The following is a 12,825-nucleotide window of genomic DNA, read 5'->3' on the forward strand; positions in this document are numbered from 1 at the left end:
TCTCAAAAGCCCTGGTATCCTTGGTTCAAATTTCTCCTTCCGTAACCTACTGAGGTAGAGTATGCCATGTGCATTAGGGACTCCCAACCAACTCCCAGGATGATAATGGAAAGGCTCCCATTGATTTCAACGGGAGTTGGGTATCACATCCAGTTATCCACCGGCCTGCCACCCAAAATCCCAGAGGTGGCTGCATTTCTGTGCAGAAATGAGCCCTGTAGGGCCAAACTCATCTCTGGTATAAGTAGGTGCAAACCCATTGAAATGAATGATGTACCAACAGGGCTGAATTTGGCCCACTGTTAGTAAAGCAACTCAGTTTTAAAGGTGCTGTGTAAATTGAGTCTTCAGTTTCAAAAGAAAAACAGACACGTATTCTTCTGCTTTATGTATATGCACCCATCAATGTCTGAAATACCCACTAACCTCCAGCTCTTCCGCCCCCCCACCCCTGTGTGCACTCACTCAAACAAACAACAACCAAGCTTTAAGGCTCAATCCTGCAAGAGGCCGCTCGTTGGTCCTGATCCAGCAAAGCACTTCAGCAGGAGACTAGTCCCACTGAAGGCTAAAGTTAAGTGCATGTTTAAGTGCTTCGATGCATTAGGGCCAGAAGGGTTAGGACCTTGTAGGCTGAGCTCTTAATGAAGAGAAAGCGGTGTGAGCAGGCAGAACTCTCTGCATCTGTCTTTGTCGTCACTGAGCTGGTACAATCCACACACTAGTGACTTTACAAATTAAGCGAGGAAACTTTGAAAAATGACCGACCACTGTTGTGATGGCTCCTATATATCCTGCATATTTCAGACATCCAAGGGTGAAAAAGTTGCATGGGAGGATCCCTTCACTAAAACAACCCCTAATGCCCATTCTGAAAAAACACCTCTGAAGATCACACTAACTAGAGTTGATGCAGAAACCCAGAAAATTGTGAAGCAAAAGAAATCCTGAAGCATCACATTTTGAAAGCAATTAAGTGAGAACATTCAGAAGGCTGAGAAAACACAGAGAAAATGATAATAATACAAATAAGATAATTTTATCTACAGTGAAAAAATGGTTTGGGTGAGAATGATCTTCTGCTCTTTAAAAAAAAAAATGCTATAAGGATACATGGTCCCACTGGAATCCCTTAAATTATTTTGGTGAGAGGTTTGACTAGGTCAAGTTGTATTCTATGATCATTTGTTGCTGTAAAATTTTAACTATTATTGCTTTTTTTTTCTTCCCAGAGCTACTTTGAAATATTCTGGAATAGTATTTTGGAAATCATATGGACAGGGAATTCTTTTGAGAATCAAGGGCATTTAGGGGTAAGTTCGTGTAAGGACAGGAAGCAGTCACAATGAATATTGTTACTTAGGCTCATCTTGCCCTCTAGTAGCTAGAGGCCTAGAGGAGACAATCAGTGCTACTACTACTGACAGTTGAAGATTATCCTGTAGCAAACACAATCTACACTAGATTCCCCTTCTGCACACACGAGTAACTTGGCACACATGAATAGCATCATTGATCTTAACGGAACTGCTCATGTGTGAAGTTACTTATGTGCATCAGTGTTTCCCATAGCAGTGCTTTCATTACTAAGGGATCCAATGCTTGTTATAAAATCTATATCTTTTTAAACTGGAAGATGCAGTCGGTGACTTATATCTGACAGCAGGAATTGCCATACTTGGATGGATCTGGTAGCCTGCTCTGATAAGGGCCAATACAGAATGCCTCAGAGGAACACATAAGACACCCCATGCTGCACCTACCTGCAATACAATACCATGAAGGACATTCCTCAACTACTTTCTCCTTCAAAATTTTTTCCAAGACCTTGCATACTACAGATGTCAAACTAACAGGCCTATAGTTACTCGGATCACCTTTTTTCCCTTTCTTAAAAATAGGAACTATGTTAGCAATTCTCCAGTTGTACGGTACAACCCCTGAGTTTACTGAGTCATTAAAAATTCTTGCTAATGGGCTTGCAATTTCATGTGCCAGTTCCTTTAATATTCTTGGATGAAGATTATCTGGGCCCCCCGATTTAGTCCCCTTAAGCTGTTCGAGTTTGGCTTCTACCTCGGATGTGGTAATATCTACCTCCATATCCTCATTCCTATTTGTCATCCTACCATTATCCCTAAGCTCCTCATTAAAGACTGAGGCAAAGTATTTGTTTAGATATTGGGCCATGCCTAGATTATCCTTAACCTCCACTCCATCCTCAGTGTTTAGCAGTTCCACTTCTTCTTTCTTTCTAACCATTTCCCCCCATTTACATTTGAAATAAGTCCATATACTGTTGAAATATTGCCTCGCTAAAATGGATTGAAAAATACGAAGACTAGAAGATGATGTTTTGGTTGATTGCCAGTATTCTGGTTGGAAATTATTGCCGTAAGTAAGGCCCGCCTGAAGCTGCTGAACCGAAAGACATATTCAAATTATTTCTAAATGGTTTGCCACATGACTGATCAGTCCAGGAGTGAGGGGTGATCATTAATCCATTTAGATTAGAAGTAATTTGCTTGTAGATTAACACTATCTTAACCTTTGAAAGTTTTGATGAGCCATGCCAATTTTTTCACACTAAAAGGAAAAGAAAAAGACTGTCTCCTTTTTTAATATTACAGTGATCAAACGGCTTAGACTTTAAGAATGTACTCTTACATTTAATTATGAATTCTTTCCTATGAATTTTCACAATTTTTTTTGGCATTCCACAGCTTCTCTTCCCTCTCCCCCCCCCCCCCCAATTTTGGCTGAAACATAAAATATTTCATTCCAGAATGCTGTCTCATAGGAACTGCAGTTTGTGTCCCTCATGCCCCCCCTTCTCTATAGGCCATCTCTCTGGTCAGATTACTCTTGGTGAGAGGAGGCAATGCAACATGGGAAAAAGTGCAGCTGGGGAACCTGGACAAGAAAGGAGAATAGGGACAAGAGGTAACTTATTCTATCCCCTAAGATTAGACATTCAAAGACCCAGCTTGTCTCCTACCTAGGTGCCTACTCCTGCTCCCATTGAGATGAAGGGCAAAACATGCATTGACTTTAATTATGCAGCATTGGGGCCCAGGAGAAGCCTGTGAAGGAGACAAAACACTAAAAGGATTCCCACACAAAGTTTCTCAGAGTTATGTCCTTGAGAGCAGAGTTGAGCTGGAAAGCTATGACTAGGAGTACAGGACCGTCTACATGTAGGCCCTTTGCTTCTGCACAGTCTTCCCTCTCCCACCCCAGCCTTCTCCAGTTCCTTTGTAACACAGCTCTAAAGGACTTATGTAGCCATGTCCTCTTATGACATAATACCTGTGCAATGTAGTCAGAAATAACTTCCAATTTGTGTGAGTGTTAATTTAAGGTGTTTGCATTGATTTATAAAGCCTTATGTGGATGGGTTTTACATAAAGAGACCAGCGCTCTCAGTGCTTTATCTTAAGAGCTGAGATCTACTGAGATGCTTGATCTGTCTGCCTCCTGATTCAGATGGGGCCTGATCTTCTGTATAACAATAAAACAAATTGCAGAGAAGAGTGACATTTTGCTGATGATACTGTCCTTATCTTTCAAGGGCAAAGATATATCTAGTGCGGTACCTTGCTTCAAGCTATGGCTTATAGTAGCTGCTTTAGAGGAAGTTACACTTAGTAATACACATGGCCTGTGGTGTAGTCAGGGCCGGCTCCAGGCACCAGCCGACCAAGCACGTGCTTGGGGCGGCACCTTGGGGCAGGGCGGCGCTCGATTTTTTTTTTTTTTTTTGGATTCGGCGGCGCGGCGCTCGGAGGGGGGGCGGGGGCTTCGGGCGACGTGGTGCTCGGGGGGTGGGGCTTCGGGCGGCGCGGCGCTAGAGGGGGGGCGGGAGCTTCGGGCGGCATGGTGCTCAGAGAGGGGGCAGGGCTTTGGGTGGCATGGTGCTCGGAGGGGGGCGGGGCTTCGGGCGGCGTGGTGCTCGGGGGGGCGGGGCTTTCGGCGGCGCTCGCGGGGGGGGGTACAGCGGGGCGGCAAAAAAGTTAGAGCCGGCTCTGGGTGTAGTACTGCCTACATTGAGCAGATCTATTGCTGCTAATGTTTCAGTATTAAATTACTGCCAGGGATAAGCCCTGCCTGAAGCTTGGATGCATGGAGAAATTCCTTGATGATTCATTGGTTTGGGAAATAATCAAATTACTTTCAAAAAGTTGAGTTTTTCTCAGTCTGGGAGCAACTGGCATCATAATGCGTTTTCTGCACCATGTGTAACACTTGGCGGTGTCTCCTTGTAGAGCCATAAAACAGTTGCCCTGTACAACTTTGGAAAAAAGGCAATTTACTGAAATTAGGTGATTCACCCATTGGGAACACCTGTTCTTTGCTCAAATTGGGAAATCCCACATTCTCTCTTAAGAAAGGCAAGATAACACATTTCAGGTGTACAGAGCTATTAGCCAAGTAAGAGAAACAGAAATCCACTCTCAGGTATGTCCATACTACGTCAGACCAGTGGGTCACATAGTCCAGCATCCTCTCTCTGAACGTGGTCAATACTAGATGTTCCAGAGGAAGTGCTTCAGAAGAAGTAATCCTTTAGTGGACAACTGTGTAATAAACATACCCATAGGGAAAGTTTCTTCCTAACCTCCCATCAATAATTTATGCCCAGAAGCATGAGGGTTTATACTAGAGCTGGTTGGGAATCTTTCACCAGAATAATTTTCCACTGGAAAATGCCCTTTCCATAAAATTTGAAATTTTTTTCAATTAGAAAAAATATCCCCCAGGGAAAAAGCGATATTGACAAGAGCCTTCCAGGAAGGGAGCTGGTATGAGCCACAACCTGGCCTGGGCAATGGGGTGGGACCTATGCACTCAGCCTCTAGCAGCCTGCCTGCAAGTCTCCTGTCAATTAATTTTTTTGCCAGCAAAAAATAGTGCTTTGGCAAGTCAGTTATGACTGTTCGGATTGAGTTGCAAGGCACACTGAATGAAAGTTTAAGTACAGCACCATGGACAATCAGTGTAATTCCTAATCATTTAGGGATTTGTTTTTCAAATATTAGCTATAAAATCCAATTCCACTGACTTGTTGAGAAAATTGTACTTTTTTAAACTGTGCTGTATTTGATTAAAGGTAAAATCAGATTAGCTCTCATTGCATGTGGGAGAACACAAATGCACACTAAGCGCACAGCATAAAATGTACCTTTTTCTTGTTTCATTTAAGGTAGAAATGATTCTTTGGTTGCTGATATATCCACAGTACGCAGCACTTACTATAGACGAATCAGTAAATCTCATCAACAAAACAAAAATTAAGACATATCTGCATCTGCATTTCCTATGCTGTAAAGAAAACTGCATCTCTGCCATGGTCCAGGTTGAGCTTAAAGGCTGAGTCCATGAGCAAATGTAGCAGCAGCCCTATTTCATGCTGCCGATGTTGACCTCCAGTATTGCCTCAGGCACATTGCTTGACTTTTTTGGTGTCAACCTCAACTGCTGTCCCTTGAAAGATTTATTTAAAATATTTATCGCCTTCACGGCCCAAGTGTTTGCAAAGCCATGAGGCTTCAGCACGACCCCCAGCAGCTGCTTCTTCAAGCCTTCGAGCTGGAACAGTGGCTGCAGGCGCTCCATGCCATTTGCAGAGGTTGCTTGGGCCTGGCTGTAAATGCACATTCAATCCACTCCATTGCCACCCTCTGTGCCAGCCAGTGGAACGAAGCGTCACCTGTACCAACATATGCTGCCCCCAAACAACTGCGCAAGTGGCAGGGAGGGCCCCACTCTAAGGGGAATATCAGCCTCAAATGATTGAATATGTCAACGTTTGTGCATCAGAGAGATACAGATCTAATCTGTGTGCTATTTCCCCCTTCCCTTCTAAAAATAAACTTTCTTCCTCTAGTTATGCAGCCATCAGTATCTCTATGCTTTTGCTTTTGGCATTTTTAAAATGTTCATCTATTCAAAAATTAGGAAACATTCTGTAATCTCTGATTACATTCAAAATATCTCTTTATTTGGGGGGGGGGGAAGCTTGTACACATAGTTCTCGGTAGATGAATTCTCTCTCTGCACAAAGGTACTGTATTTTGATATGTACTTCAAAAAATGTTCCTAAGCAACAATGTCAAGATCTGGACCAAAAATAATTTCACAACACTTGTTTCATCTGGAGGAAGTGCCAAAAGCCACAGGATGCCTGGCACCTTGTCTCATTATTTGCTTGGTGTCAAGTGAGTGATATGTTACCATTCTGATTTACCATTGCAATCTGCACTAGTATAAATGACAATACAAGGGACAAGACATGCACAAAGTAACGGACCTCCCCCTGATTTAGCAAGGTACACAAGCAGCTGCAGAACGTTAAGCATTTATCTCACGTAATCAATTCCCTGCCATTGCAGGGCCTCAGGCATGGGTGCGCCTTGGTCCTTATTCTCTGCCTTTGGCACACAACAGCTTAGTGGTCTGAGAGTTATAATACCCTGGTCTAACCTTGGTTGTTGGGTTCAGTGGATGGCTGGAGCTGGTAGCCTGTGAATAGGAGGTCAGACTAGATGGTTTGATGGTCCCTTGGGTATTGAATTCTATGCTTCTGTGTGAGTAGTCCCATTTTAGTCAATGGGGGAGGTCTTCACCCATGCTCTGGCCCCTTTATGCCAAATAAAAGGTTTGAAGCAGTGTAAAGAGGCCTTAAAGGCCCATGAATCAACCATGGGAGAATTTCCCAGAGCAGGCACTATGGAAGACAGCCATAATGCTGCCTCCTAAAGACCCTGCAAAAGCCACAGTGTATGGGGTCAGGGACACAGGGCTATAGGGTAGGGTGTATAGAGTTAGAGACACAGTACGCAACACCATGGAGATTCTGGACAGTGCTGCGGCCTCTAGGACTGGTGTGTGGGGGGGGCAAGTGAGTAGCAACACCAGCCCCAGGCACGCGTGGGGTGGGGTCTTGGGAGAGCAGCTTGGCCAGCCCCATGTGGAGGGGGGCTCGGGAGAGTGGCTCAGGCTAGCCCTGCATTAGAAAAGCTGGCGGAGGGAGGGTAGGCCATGGATGCAGTTTTGTGTCTGGACTTTTAGAAAGCGTTTGATGCAGCATTTCACAAGCTCTTACTTGAAAAAATTAATTCAGACTGTGAATGCTGCACATGGACAGTCAACAAGCTGAAGGGATGCAGAAAGAGGGCAATGATAAACATGTATCAAGCAGGTGAAGAACGAGGAAGCAGCAATATCGAGAGGGATGCCCCCGGAATACTTTTTGGTCATTTAACATTTTTATTTTATTATTGGTCTGAAGAAAGGGCAAATAGCACATTAATATTCCCTGTGAATTTAATTAAATTGGCATTTTCTCTGAACTCCATTGAGGAGAGAGAGTGAGGGTCCAAAAGGACCTGGTCAGGTTAGAAACAACAAATAAAATGGACAACAAATAAAATGAGATTCACCTGGGAATGTTCATCTATTCAAAAATTAGGAAACATTCTGTAATCTCTGGGAAAATTCAAACTACTGGGGGGTGGGGAGGATCTGTTGCTAGGATTACCTTCCTGAACATCTAAGGTACTTCTATGGCCTCCATTACCATAGTATCTGAGTATCTCATGGTCTCCATCTTCACACTATCCCTAGGAGGTGTGGAGTGTTATTATTTTACATCCCCATTTTACAGATAGGGAACTGAGGCACAGAGAAACTAAGTGACTTGCCCAAGCTTACACAGGCAATCAGTGGCAGAGCAGGGATTTTGGAGTCCCCAGTTAGCACCCTAACCACTAGACTGTCCTTCCTCTCGGTTTCCAAAATCATGTCAACTCCTTCTACAAGTCCCACCTGCTGGATTCTGCTTCTACCTTGCCTCGTATGCAAACACCTTGTCCTAACCTGCAAGGCCCTTTACAATTTAGCCCCATGCTACCCATCTGGTCCACTGATTTATCAAGTCATCAACTGCTCCCACTGCAACAATGCCAGCTTTGTCTTCCACGTGCTGGTTTCTCCCCCAAGCATGTTCTTACTTTGTTCTATGATGCACGGAATAGCCTCACTAAAATATCCATAGAGTCATTCCAATACCCTTTACCAAATCCTTCCTTACAAAGTCACTTCCTCAAAGACTTGTGGTGCCTGTAGAACATTACCTATAGTTGAGAATGGGTCGGCAGGGCGTGAGTAGACACTACTGTTATTACTTCCGTGTCTATTAACAAACAATATTCCGTATCTGTGGGATTATTATTTATACGGCAGTAGTGCCGAGGAGATGCAGCCTTGGAACAGGACCCCACGGTGCTAGGTGCTGTACAAAAACAGAACAAAGATCTGAAAGCACTTAAAAATTGTGCACGTAGGGTATCAATTAAAAATGCTATATTATTGCTCCTCTGTCCTTTTAAGGTGTCTAACTATTGATTTTGATAAGTAACTTCTGGCACACACATTTGAAATATCAACTTTAAGACCTGTTTTCCAAAGTTGCTGAGCATCCCCAACTCCAGCTGGTTTCAGTAGGAGCTACAGTTGCTGAAAATTTATTTGTTGAACAATAAATAAAGGGGAAATATAATTACTGCCCACAAGTATCAAAAGGATGCAAGCACCCAGGAGAGGGAGGAGCTATTCAGCGTTGTCCCAAGAGGTCTAACTGGAGCATGCAATTAAGCAAAAGAAAATGAAGGCTCAATATCAAGAAATTTCCCTTAATGGTGAAATACATTAAACCAGGGGTCGACAACCTCTGGCACGTGGCTCTCCACACCCTGGCGGGCCGGGCCAGTTTGTTTACCTTCCGCGTCCACAAAATCTGAGCCTAAGATTTAATTAGTATATTAGTGCACAGAAACTCAATTCTGGGAAATATATACCTGCTCTACCACATAGGATGAAAATGTGCATATTCACTTTCCAACATTACTTTCCTGCTTGCATCTCGATGAGCCACAGGATATGTAAAAGATTTATTTTTCATATGGATTCATGCAATGGAGGGGCCCTCAGATTTACATTTTTCAAAGTAATTTCCAGTACCACACTTTGACTAGACTGTAAAATACACTGCTTGGCTGGAGGTAATTCAGAACATGTGCTTCCAGTCAGAGCAAGAACCAGGAAATGTACAGGTATAGGAACCTTCCTTTTGAAAGACGATTATTGTTTGTGGAACCCCAGTGAAAAGCTTGGATTCAATTTGAGTTCTGGACAATAGATCGTGTGGTTTATTTTTTTATTCATATGATGGTGCTGAGCCTGTTCCTCTTACAGGTAATAACAAAAGTACTATTTTTTTTCTGTGGGGTCAGGATTGGGCCTCTGGAATCTGTTCAGTTTATGTATGCAAAGCTCCCACTGACTTCAGGACCTGCCCACTAGTGTTCCTGTCTGTATTAGAAAACTTCAATGTTAATGGAAATGACTAAGTAGCTTTAGTTTAGATTCTTCGCAAACATAGAATTAAAAGATAAATATGGCATTAATTCTATTGTGCATAGTGCAGGGTGGTCATTAACTTTAAGCAAGTAAATTAATAGGTAGCCACTGATACTGTTCCATGACCACTTCTCTGCAACATTATTTCCTTCCCTGTGAAAAGAGGAATGTCATTTATTTGAATGACATCTTAAATGGCTGTGGAAAATGAATGGTCAGGCTGGGTCCTTTCAGTTACAATTCCAGTAGCACAGTGAGCTGGCCAAAGTTCAGCATACATATATTAACTTTCAAGGCTGAAATAAATTAGAGGAAATGTTCACATCATAATTGGAACCCAACAAAATGTTTCCATTATGCTTCCTAGTGCATTGTTCTGTGTTAGATCCAGTGCCAAATGTTATGGATAGCAGTGAGCAATTTAGAATAGAAAATGCTGTGCTATTAGCATACACAATTATTTGAGAAATGGTTAAATAGAATTAACTACCACTCATTTATTAAATGCCTTTGTAAAATCACTTGGATAATAATAAGTCCATATCATATCACTCCCTCCCATTCTCCACCTGAAGATCCTGCCATGACGTAGACCCTACATGATCTGTTTATTATTTAATTATTGTTCAGCATGTTTATTTCTGGTATTACCCATTGCCATTTTGTGGGTGGTATCACAATGCTGGGTGTTTGTGGCTCAAAAGAATCTATTATAAAACAACATTATAAATGTTGCTCATTTTTGCATATACAGATAAGCTACGTCTACACTACAAGCTAAAGGTGTGATTCACAGCTTGCATAAACATACTGGTGCTAGCTCTCTTGGAGCTAGCATGCTAAAAACAATGGTGTAGCCACATTAGCTTGGGCAGTGGCAGTGCCGTGCTGGTCACCCCGAGTGGAAAAACACAACTGAACTCCTTGGGTACGTACTCATGGCTGCTATCCCAGTACTGCCACTGCCACAGTCTGTTGTACTGGGGTTACACTACTGTTTTTAGCATGCTAGTTCAGATGAAAGCTAGCACAAGTATGTCTAATTGCTCCCCTAGCTTGTAGTGCTGATATAGCCACATTCAGAGTGTAAAAACATCTGTTCAGTCCATGTATGTTACACGGCCTTTTGATTCTATGGAAGAGGATCTTTAATGGCTATTTAATCATCTCTCCTGCTCTTCACCAGCCCTAAACCTCTGTGCATCTTCTGCACCTGAATTAATTTCACCATTGAAGGATAATTCTGGTGTCTACCAACATCCTTTTTACAATATTGTGGAAGTTTGCTGTAATGCATCTCTTAAACATGCTGCAACATTTTTCCTTTTGTTTATGTCTGTTTTTTCTGCAGTTGTATACTATAAAATTGAAAACTTTCTGTTTACCTCATATCTCTAACATAACCAACTATCTCAACATAGTACCTAGATATTTTGCAACCTGGGGTAGGGTCTCTTTGTTATGTAATTAGGCAATAATTTGGGTGTGGTCACTTAAAGATAAGGCCCCTTTTCACTAGGAGAGAAAATACAAGGTAAAAACAAATGCATGTCCATCTTGAGTAGGATTAACGGGCAGCATAATGGTCAATGTTGTAACCCTATATTATTCACAGTATGGTGAAGTTTAAAGTCTGCATCAGAAACAGGACATTTACAAATTAGTTTTATGTCAAATTAAAATACTCCAGCCACGATGGAAGGGCAACGGTTCAACATCCTTAACGTGCTGGAAGAAATTGACATGAGGCAGATTGTTAAACTGGTTCATGCCATGAGCTTGATTGCTGGTATTTGACAGCAAAGCCTCTTTCTCAAATGATAAAAGGAGAGGGATGTTTTCGCTTGCAACTATAAATCTGAAGTTTGGCACATTTCATGATTAACCACCTTCCTTTCTTCTATGCATTTTTAATGGGAAACCTTTCATCCCTCTGTAAATGATGGCAATGGCTGTGTTCCGTTCTGTCCCTGAGCATGGTTTGCTCTCTCTGCCTCTGTTTTCAGAGTGGGTGTGACACGGCCCTAGTAGTGCTTCCACAGCAGGTCATGTTTGAGTCCCACCCACTGGGCCATGTGTGCTTTAAGCTTCCTGAGTCTGAGCAGAGTGCAGGCACCACTTTTAGACACACACTCCTCTGTCTAGCATCTCCTTCTGACAGCGGAGATCCCATAGTCTAGCAAAGAGATCCCCAAACTCGGAGGCATGTCCCCCTGGGGCGGGGGCAGAGGAATGTTCAGGGGGGGCGCAGCTGAGACCTGGGCCAGCCCCCATGGGGGCGAGGAGAGAATGCCACCCAGCTCCACTCCTCGTCCCGGCCCCAGCTGCCAGCCCCACGCCCGGGGCCCCGGCTGCCAGCCCCAGCCGTGTCCCTCCTCTTCCGGAGTCACAGCCCTGCTCCCAGCCCCAGCTCCGGGGGTGCGGGGGTGTGTGTGCAGATAGTGGTTAGAGGGGACTCAAGGTAAAAAATTTGGGGACCACTAGTCTAGCACCTAAGAGTAAGTGCTGACCCCCCTGACTCATCAGTGGCTTAAGCATACCCTTTCCCAAAGCTCCAGCCTTGTGGGTGCTCTGAGGTTTATAGTTCACGTTTTCAGGGACACACAAGCATAGCACATAACACACACACTCCAGATCTACACTAAAACGTTAGGTCAACCCAGCTACATTGCTCAGGAGTGTGAAAAATCCTCACCCCTGAGCGACATAGTTAAGCCGCCCTAAACTGCGGTGGAGATAGAACTATGGGATTCTTCCATCAACCTAGCTACCACACCTCAGGGAGGTGGATTAACTACAGTGAGAGGAGAACCTGTCCCTTCGCTGTAGAGAGTGCTTCCACTGATGTGCTGCTGCCGCCGTGCTGCTGTAGACATCGTCATGGGCTTTGAAAAGGTTTCCAAACACAATTACTTAGTATTCCTTGGTGCATGTTCTTACACTGACCACATAGCATACTCAGTAATGCAAAGTTATGTACCTTATGTTTATTTCACCCAGATCTTATTTTAAACTGTAGCTTTAAAAGATAGCAGAGAACAATAAACTTGCTTTCCCTGGATTTCCGTCCGGGAATTTTAAGGACTTGTGAAAAGTGTCTGAGTGAAAAACCCTGGAGGTAGAAGTCTAATTGATCACGGTCGGTGTGACTCAGTCCCACCTTGGGAAGTTCAATCTGTAGGCCGAGCCAACACTTTAGCTCATCTATACCAAGAGGATGCTGGCTAGTGCCGACTGCGATGGTTGCTTGGTAGTGTGTATACCTGTTGTGACGTTATTGACATCAACTGTGACCGTATAGACCAGTGGTCCCCAACCTTTTCGGTGTGGCGGGCACCGGACGACGAGCCACCGAGGACTGTGGCCGGCGGAGAAGCATCCGCCAAAATGCCACCGAGAAGCAGC

Source organism: Emys orbicularis, chromosome 9 (genome assembly GCF_028017835.1).
Source record: "Emys orbicularis isolate rEmyOrb1 chromosome 9, rEmyOrb1.hap1, whole genome shotgun sequence".
In the NCBI taxonomy this organism is placed as follows: domain Eukaryota; kingdom Metazoa; phylum Chordata; order Testudines; family Emydidae; genus Emys; species Emys orbicularis.